This window comes from Physcomitrium patens, chromosome 10 (assembly GCF_059467195.1).
Source record: "Physcomitrium patens ecotype Gransden chromosome 10, ASM5946719v1, whole genome shotgun sequence".
NCBI lineage: Eukaryota > Viridiplantae > Streptophyta > Bryopsida > Funariales > Funariaceae > Physcomitrium > Physcomitrium patens.
The window spans coordinates 15,489,161-15,499,289 of record NC_143419.1 but is presented as its reverse complement, the minus strand read 5'-3'; positions in this window follow the sequence as shown (position 1 = coordinate 15,499,289).

Genomic DNA, 10,129 nt, shown 5'->3' with positions numbered 1-10,129 from the left:
AGAAAATGAAGATCTGTCACATAACATCTGCTATGAACTCCAACTGTTGTTCAGGAGGCAAGTGGTTCATTGGCCCTTGAAGCCAACGGTAGTGGCCCATGCCTTTGACTTCTGACCAAGCATGAACTTCCGTGTCCTCATTGTCAAATTGTCCTGCAAACACGCCTTCTGGCTGACCATCGTAAGTAGGTTCGAACTCAAATACAATCACCAGTGATTGGTTACTCGGTATCCTCCGTCGTCGTAGTGGTGTAGGCGGTTCTTCATCTCGGGGTCGCCTTCGTGAGCTAGTCAGTTGAGATAATCTGACTGGCATAGTATCTATCTCTTGGCTATCCATATCAGAAAACCAAACTATGGCTACTGAAAAAATTCTACTTTATATTGGAGAAAATAACTACATCAATTACGAATGTTGGTCGTGCTCTCCTCCTTTCTTATATTTTTGGGTGAGCAAGCTTCAAAAGGAAGCTATCGTTGAACCGACTTAGGTTTATGAGGATGTTATTGATGAAACTCCTGTACCTTTTGTGGCATATTGGCAAGATTTTTAGCTGGCTCCCACATTCGCTCATTAATGTCGTTGCCTCACCAATGAACAAGATACTCCAACTTGCCCCACCTTTGCCATGAATCCATCATCTTTTCAACCTCGTATTCCTCGTGGTTCTCGATCTCAATATTAGGTGGCAGACATTGCACTCTTCCAGGAAAAGACGACTCTCGATAAGGCTCCAACAAAGAAACATGAAAGACTAGATGTACCTTCATAGAAGTTGGTAATTCCAGACGGTACGCCACTGGATTGATTTGCTTCTGGATGATAAATGGTCCCAATCTTCGATAGTCCAACTTATCACATGGTCGCTTGGTCTTGATATTCCGTTGAAGAAGCCATGCTTTATCTCCAATTTTGAAAGTAGGTACTTGATTCCGAAATCTATCTGCAAACGCCTTCTAGGATTTTTGAGCAGATTGTAATTGAAGCTTCAACATATTTTGAAGCTCTGATAGTTCTTTCACAAATCCTTCAGCTGTTGGATTGTTATTTGTTGATGGACTCAATAAATCAAGCTTCGGATGATACCCATAGTTAGAAAAGAATGGTGTGTATTGAGTCGACGCATGGAGGGTGTTATTATATGCAAACTCGGCTAGCGACAAATATGTGGTCCAATCGTCTTGCTGATAGTTGATGCTGCATCGTAAGTATTGTTCCAAGACTTGGTTCACTCGTTCCGTTTGGCCGTCAGTTTGAGGATGAAAAGCCGAAGAAAGCTTGATATCCATCTTCAGTATCTCAAAGAGAGATCTCCAAAACTTTGATACGAACTGGGTTCCTCGATCTGATATGATATCATCTAATAGTCCATGATATCGATACACATTATCAAGAAAGAGCCTTGCTGTAACTTCACTAGATGATGTCTTCTTCCAAGGGACAAAGTGCGCCATCTTTGTAAGTCGATCTACCATGACAAAGATGTTGTCAAATGAGTTCGAGGATGGCAGGTTCGTGATGAAGTCCATGGAAATTGAAGACCATGGTCGACATGGAATCAGTAATGGCTATAGGAGTCCATAAGGGCGATGCCGAGGATTCTTGGATCTTGAACAGATGTCGTAAGAGAGGACAAAATCTTTCACATCCTTCCACATTTGGAGCCACCAAAAATCTCGAGAAATAAGCTCCAAGGTCTTGTTGAATCCAAAATGTCCCGCAGCTAGAAAATCATGGCGAGATTGAAGAACTCGGAGTCGTGTTGGTCCTTTTGGGATATATAACCGCTCCTCAAAGTATAAAAGATCTCCCTCCACCTTGAACTTGTCGTCATTGGCACGTTGCTTAATATCAATGGCTACTAAATCTTCAATGGTCACAGCATGTACTTGATTCAAGAAGTCAGCATCAATTGGCACAATAGTAGCGCAAAGCTGAAATTGCTCTGGTTTCAATAATGTCATACATTGTAGATCAAACACTGCTTCTCCAACCTTTGGTACAAGATACGATCTCCTCGATAAGGCATCAGATAGTCCTTGCTGCTTTCCAGGTCAATAAGTGATAACAAAATTGAATCTAGATAGCAACATACTCCACCAAGCTTGACGTCGATTTAGAACTCGAGCCGACATGAAATACTCCAACTTCTTGTGATCTGTGTATATGGTCACTAGGTGTACAGCTCCTTCAAAAAAGTGACGCCATTCTTGGAAAGAATCCACTATAGCAAGAAGTTCCTTATCGTGGATCTCATAATTGATTTCAGCAGCAGAGAACTTTCGAAAATAGAATGCAACCAGATAGAGCTTCTTGTCTTCTCCCATTTGTGAAAGTATAGCTCCCAAAGCAAAATCCAAAGCATCAGTTTCTAAATAAAAGGCCTTTATAAAGTCTGGATGTACCAAGATTGGAGCCGTAGTAAATGCGGTCTTCAAGTCTTGAAACACCTCATTTCAGCTTATCCTTGCATGTCAACCAAGTGAGAGGAGTAGTAACTTAAGAGTAATTCTTGATGAAGATCCGATAGAAGTTGGTAAAACCAAGAAAGCATTGTACGTCTCTAACCGTCTTCGGAACCTCCCAGGACACGATTGCTTCTACCTTCTTGGGGTCCATCTTCAAGCCTTCCATAGTCGTAACAAATCCCAGAAATTTTATCTCTATTTGGTGAAATAAACACTTCTCCAACTTGGCATATAGTCCTCGCTCGTGTAGTTTCTCCAAGACCAAACGAACATGCTTTTCATGCTCTTCTTCATTTTTGAAGAATATCAAAATATCATCCAAATAGATGACAACAAAATCATCAAGGTGCTCTCAAAAAATGTCATTCATCATATATTGAAAGACTGCTGGAGCATTGGTAAGACCAAAGGGCATGACATTATACTCAAAATGGCCATACCTTATACGGAACGCTATCTTCCACTCATCTCCTTCCTTGATTCGTATGAGGTTGTAAGCTCCCCTTAGATCAATTTTTGTAAAGATCCTTGCACGTCCAAATTGTTCTAAGAAACGAGAAATCAAGGATAATGGATAATGATTCTTCTTTGTTACCTTGTTGAGGCCTCGATAGTCTACGCACATCCGCAACGAGCCATCTTTCTTCTTTATAAATAAGATGGGTGCTCCAGCTGATGATTTTGAATGACGGATGAAGTTCTTGGCTAGATTCTTGTCAATGTACTTCCGCAATTCTACCAATTCCGTCTGCGATAGATTATAGATTGGGCCAAAAGGCGGTTGTGCTCCTTCCTGCAAGTCTATGGCACAATCATATGGTCGATGTTCTGGTAGAATGTCGGCATTCTTCTTTTGAAACATGTCTTTAAAATCCTTATATTGCTCAAGTATACTTGTTGTCGAGATCTTCTCCCCGATAGTTGGAGCCGCATAAATGACAAACGGTGTGCCTTCTTTAGACGAACTTATAAACGCTCTTGCTCCAATGAATAAGGATTTTTCTATTCGGGGTTTTCTACTAGGCTTGCTCTTGGGTGGTTTTGTGGGAAAGATCATCTTTCGCAACCTCCAATCTATGGATGGGTTATGCTTTTTCAACTAGGAAAGACCAAGAATAATAGGATTTGATGGGGTTCTAATAATATTGAAAATAATATGACTACTATGGCCCTTAAATGTTACTTCTATATGTTCTAATTCATGGATGATACTACTAGACAATAAATGTCGTCCATCTATAACCTCAACGTGAACAAGTTTGGATTTTTGTACTAAAGGGATCTTATGATACTTCGTAAATTCTTCATCTAAGAAACAAGCAGATGCTCCTGAATCTAATAATGCTAAGATTCTTAGTTTTTGAGGGCCAATAAGCAAAGAGATTGTAAAACAAAGGGCAGGTTGAGCGAAAAGAAAAGAACCTGGTTGTTGTTGCAATATTTCACTGTCCAGCCACACGGTTCCTATTGTGCCTGGGCATCCTCGTTTTCTTGAATAAATGCGCCCCTAGTCCTCACAATACGTCGATTTTTCTTCTTGGGGCAGTTTCTAACTTTGTGGCCTTCTTCATCGCAATACAAGCATAGACCTTCCTCCATACGTCGCTTTTTTTCTTCTAGAATAAGAGATTTGACACGTATCGCATCAATTTACATGTCTTCTACCTCTGAATGTGAATTCACGCTGCTTGCCGACATAGTTGAGGTGTGGCGAACCGTATGTTGTCCTGAACATTGGTCTTGGCGGCATTGGAATAGGAGATTATTGCACTTCACAGCTTGGCTAATAGCTTCGTTGAGCATTTGTGGATCAGGAAGAGTTAACAGCAAATCCTTTACATCATCCCTTAAATCCCAATAGAATTGACTCATCAACGCTTCTTCATCCCAATTGATGTCGCATGCTAATTGCCTGAAGTCTGATGCGTAGACTGATATAGAGCGCATCCCTTGTTGTAGTGACCGGATCTTTGTTGTAGTCCATCAAACCTTGTCGTGTTCATCAAATGCTTCTACAAACGCCTCCAAAAAGGTTTCAAAGTTGTTTAGTATGGACGATCGTTTCTCAAACAAAGGAGCAAACCATGATAGAGCTTGCCCTGTAAGTAAGGTTCCAACAAGCCTAACACGTGACTCCTCCATTGGATAGCGTTTGGGCTGTAAAACTATTATCAACCTGATTTGATTGACGAATCCTCAAAACTTAGAACGTGTACCATCAAACTTGTCCGGAATGCTAACTCGGGGCTTCTTATGTTGTAGAACCAGCGGTGCTTCTCGAACCTGAGGCAAAGTTGCTTCTCCAACTGCAGAAGTTTGAGGCTGGTGCAACCTAGATTGTGTCATCCCAGATGCTCCATCATTATGAAGCCTTGCCACGACTCCTTCAATCTCTGCAGTTCTTTGTGATAACATAGCAAGGGCATTCATAATAGCATCTAACTAGGACTTCGAACTTTCTGTCATACTAATGTCTTGGCCTCCGGCCATTCTAAGAGAAAGACAGAAATGATTCTACAAGAAGACAATATTGGTTTAGAGGAGGGTACTCTGCAACCTCTAAAATGCCTTAAGAGCTTCAAAAAAAGGGGTAATCCACTCTCTCGAAGAAGAATAAGACTCCAATATTTTAACAAAAGAAGTATCAATTTAGAGGAGGGTAATCCGCAATCTCTAAAATGCTAGTACACTTCCAAGCAGAGGGGTAATCTACACTCTAACGAGGAAGAAACTAACTCTGATATCTGAGGTGAGTGAAGTCTCGACAAACTGTCATGAACATAGAAATACAGACTCGAGATCTAACAAGAAGTTCAAGAAGAACTAGCAAGAACTAGATTAATCAGATGAATACAAGAACAACACCAAAGAAGTGAGCTAGAGCTCCAAGAGATGTGTTGTCGAGACTGAAGAACTCTTCAGCCTCGATTCCAATATATACTCCTATTTAGGAAGCTTTTCAAGCAACTTCTACCAACTAGGAAGCTTCTAGAAGGTTCCAGAGACTTGCTTCTAAAAGGTTCTAGAAACTTGTCTCTAAAAGATTCTAAGGACTATGTCCCTAACATCTTCTACCAACTAAGAAGCTTCTCAAGCAATTTCCATCAACTAGAAAGCTTCTAGAAGGTTCTAGAGACTTGCTTCTAGAAGGTTCTAGAAACTTGTCTGTAGAAGGTTCTAAGGACTATGTCCCTAACAGTCTATGAAGATCCATTTGATTATTATGCTGTAATTTTTTATTGTATGTAAAAATTAACTAAAATATATAATTTATTTATAAGTTATTAATAGATTAATTTAAAGAGAATTGATATAAAAAAAAAATATTTTAAGATTTATTTATTTTAATTACAGTGTTTAAATTATATAGGATTTAGATATTTTGTATAAAATTTAAAGAGAAGATTGGAACTCAAAGTTGAAAGTCTAAACCTCTAAGAAACTTATTTGAAAGGTTGAAAGTAAGATATGGATAGATGAAGGTAAAAGTTGACATCTTCGTCTCTACTAGTCAAAGGCCATGCCCAATAGGCTCTCAGGAGGCTACTTGCAACCATAGCAAGGATTTTGGCAACTTCAAAAGAAATATTTGAGAATCAAAATTAGAAATTGTAAGGTCTAAAGTTTGGACTATAATTTGTGCATAAATTTTAAAGGATTTGGAATTGGTGTGACGAAGTTATAGCTATTTAAAGGTATATTGTCTTTTCAAGATGTATTATTATTTTTTTAAGGATACAAGGAGTTTTATGAAAACTTTTGAAAATCAAGAAGTGAGGCTATAAGAGTGATTTTATGACCTACGTCTATTGCAAAAGAATTTTTGTATTTTGAATTTAAAGGAATTATAGAGCATTGAAGATAGAAAATGTAATTCAAAAGTAATAAATGAGTCATTTTATTAATCATAATGGTTGGAACCATATTTTGAATTTCTAAAAAAAAATTTAGTTTAAAATTTCCACAAGTATGTGTTATTAGGTTAAAAAGCTATATATCAAAAATTCATTATACTTGAATATTTAATTTGTGAAATATGAAGAAAATTACATACAAGTGTATGTAAGCAAGGATTTGAAGCTATTGTTTGGATTTTAGTAATATTTCAAGATTCGTAACAAATTTATAGTTGAAATTTTTTGTGGTAGTTTTTGAATGTACATTAATACTTCATGTAAAATTTTGGTTTATTTGGACAGTTTGATCATGAGATATGAATTCTTGAAGTTTGAAAAGATTTTACTTTAAGGATATATAAGGTTTTAGAATATTTTTATGACATTTTGGATAATCTTTGATACTTAGGACTTATGTATTAATATAATTACTCCTATTGGGATAATTTTATATATAAACTTTGATTTTTTAAGTTGTGACTTAGTTAAGCAATTAGTAACAGCCAAAAGCCTAGTACTTTCTTAAGGCAAATTCACTCTACCTTGACATCATATTCTACGTATTTTCTCTTAAGCCATACAAGATAATGAATATCTTAGAAAGAAGATAAATACCATCTCTTCCTATATAAGTAGATAATAATTAAGAATTTGAGATTGAAGAAGTCTTAGATTGAAGGCAGCATTGAAATAGGTTGAAATATCTTGTTCATTGGTGTGGATGTGATATTAATGAATGTACATGGAAACTAAAAAAATATCTTATAAATGAAGCAAAAAAGATTGAGGCTTTTTATTGGTGACATCCATCAAAACAAAGATGAAGAATAATAAGATCCATGAAAGATGATGACTACTTCTTGTAGAACTTATTCTTAGAAGAAGAGGTAATGTCATGAACATACATATTTATTCCAATAATTATATATATAATTAGGCAAAAGTAAGTAATATTAGATTTTATTTCATAATATCTTTTTAAAAAGCTTTTTAGAAGCTTTATAGATATAATTTTGACTTTATATGTCTTTATAATTGATTGGTAGGTTAGAAACTTTTCCAACAAGTTAACAATGTGTCATACATAATAATAGCTTGTAGAACAAGCTAACTATGTGGCACACACATAGAAAACTTGTATTATAAGTTAAGATATGTGTCTTATGAAGACAACACATGTTGGAGGTCCTATACAATATTGTCATATAGCTCTTAGTTAGATAGTATACATAGAAGCAAGAGTGAAGCCTTCTTCACTCTTATCAATGCCTTTCTAGTCTTTAGTCTTTTTCTAAGACTTTCTAGTCTTTTTATCTTTGGCAATAGCCATTCTAGTTTAATATTACACTATCTTTAAGTGATTCTTCAATCTTTTTGAGTGACACAAGAGTGTATTGAACTTTTTAGTTTTCTAAAATTTATGTCCTTAATACCAATTTTTTTTTCCTTTATTTTTTAGTTCCTTATCTCTCGTTTCCAATTTTTATCTATTATCCTTTATTTTTAGTCATCTTTCCTTGTTCTTTGTTTCTAATCTCCCTCCTCTGTCCCTTGCTTCTAACCTTCTTTTTCCATCCTTCACTTTTAGCCTTCTTCTTCCATCCTTCATTTCTAGTCTCTTTCTTCTGTCTCTTGTTTTCAACTCCCCTTCTTCATTCTTTGTTTCTAGTCTCCCTCCATTGTTCCTCACTTCTAGCTTTCTTCTCCCATCCCTTATTTCCAACCTTTTTTTTCCATCTTTTGTTTTTAGCCTCCATCTCTTGTCCCTCGTTTCTAGCCTCCTTCTTTTATCCCTCATTTCTAGCCTTCTTCCCTTGTCTCATCGTTTCTAGCCTCCCTTCTCCATCCTTCATTTTTAACTCCCTTCCTTCATCCCTTGTTTTTAGCCTCTCTCCTCCACCCCTTGTTTATAATCCATTTTCTTCACCTCTCATTTCTAACTTCCTTCTCCCATCTCTTGTTTTTAGCCCTCCTCCTCCATCCTTCATTTCTAGCTCTCTTCTTCCATCTCTTGTTTCTAGCCCCTTTTTTTCCTCCCTTATTTTTTGCTTCTTTCTACCGTCCTTTGTTTCAAACCCTCTTTCCTTGTCTCTTGTTTCTAAGACTTCTAATTCTTTATTTCCAACTCTCCTACTTCTTTGTTTCCTTATTTCCAACCTTCATCATCCCTTCTAATCCCTTGTTTTGGAATTAGAAAGGAGAAGTTAAAAAAAGAAGTGAGAATTATATTTGACAATATAATTTATATTAATTTTATTCAATTCTATTATTTGAGATTATTATAATATAATATTTAATAGTTAAAAATATATAAATTATCAAAATTTATTTCAAGAATTTTTTGTAAATAAAGTTAGAACTTTACTCTCATATTCACTTTATATTTATTTTATATTAATTTTTAAATAATCCATGTTTTTTTATTTTTTATTTTGCCATCATTTAAATTAAATATCACTGTTTCAAAAATATAATAGATAATCATGTAATAATGTTTTTTTAAATAATCAAAGACAATAATAAAAGAGCTTAAAATATATATTCCAATCTCTCTCCATCTTTCCTTCCTATTTTTTCTTGTTATTCCAAAACAAGAAACTTAGGAATATGAGAAGGTATTGGAAACAAGGAATGATGGAAATAAAATTAAGGAGTTAATGAAATGACAAAGAAGGACGTGGGTTTAATAACTTCTTAATTTTAGAAAATATTTTTATTTTAATATTTTAAAATTAACTTTTAATTACTTAAAATTGTAATAAAAAATTATTTCCAAATAAACATTCTATCTAAATTAAATCTATAACATTAGAAACACTTTTAAATGTTTTAGTTAACTCTGAAAAAAAATTAATCTATTTCAATACAATAAGTAATAACATTCATCCAAAGTTTATAGTGGGCTTTTTAAAAATTACATAAAAAATTAATTTCTCTTCCTTATATTGTTTAAGATTATTTTTTATTTTTTTAAAATTATTAAATGTGAAAACTCATATATATATATATATATATATAAATCATCTATTTAAGATTCTAGAAGAATGTATCTCCAATAAAGAGATATGAAAGTAAGCACACAAACCTTCTAAAATAGGATTCTGCCATGTGGAAATAAAACAATAAACTCATGAAACTTGATCTACATGTGAAAATGTGAATTTTTCACATTCTCGAATTAGTAAACTAGCCCTCAGAAGTTGCTACTATACAATCCAATATATAATCACCCCAATATATAAACCTTAGTGAGTTAATTAAAGGCTACTCAACTGTATCAAATTCTGACTTCTTCCAGACTTTAAAAGCAATACACTGCTGGTTTGGCTGCCTTGGCCTCCTCTAACTCAAGCCCATGATCATCAGATTATAACAATCCATTACATAACAAAAGCACATAAGTTTCCTCATAACGTGACCAAACAGCGACTAAAAACACGTGCTAGCATTGGACCAGACCGAGTGATGAGATTAACCTCGACCGACTGGAATAGCTCAACCTTAATGGCCTTGCATTTGAAGCTTCGAGAATGAGATCAGCAGCATGAGGACCAAGGATATGCAATCCTATGATCTCTCAAGTTCCAGGTCGATAAATCAGCTGAAAAAAATCCAACACATAACTACGTATTCTACAACTCATCCAACACAAGAAAGAAGAAGGAAAGAATAAAAGAAGGGTCTACGTACTTAAAACGTCCTGAACTGCCTAGTTTTTGCCCGCTGAAGCTGCATTCTGCTAATGAATATCCATTGCTTAGATG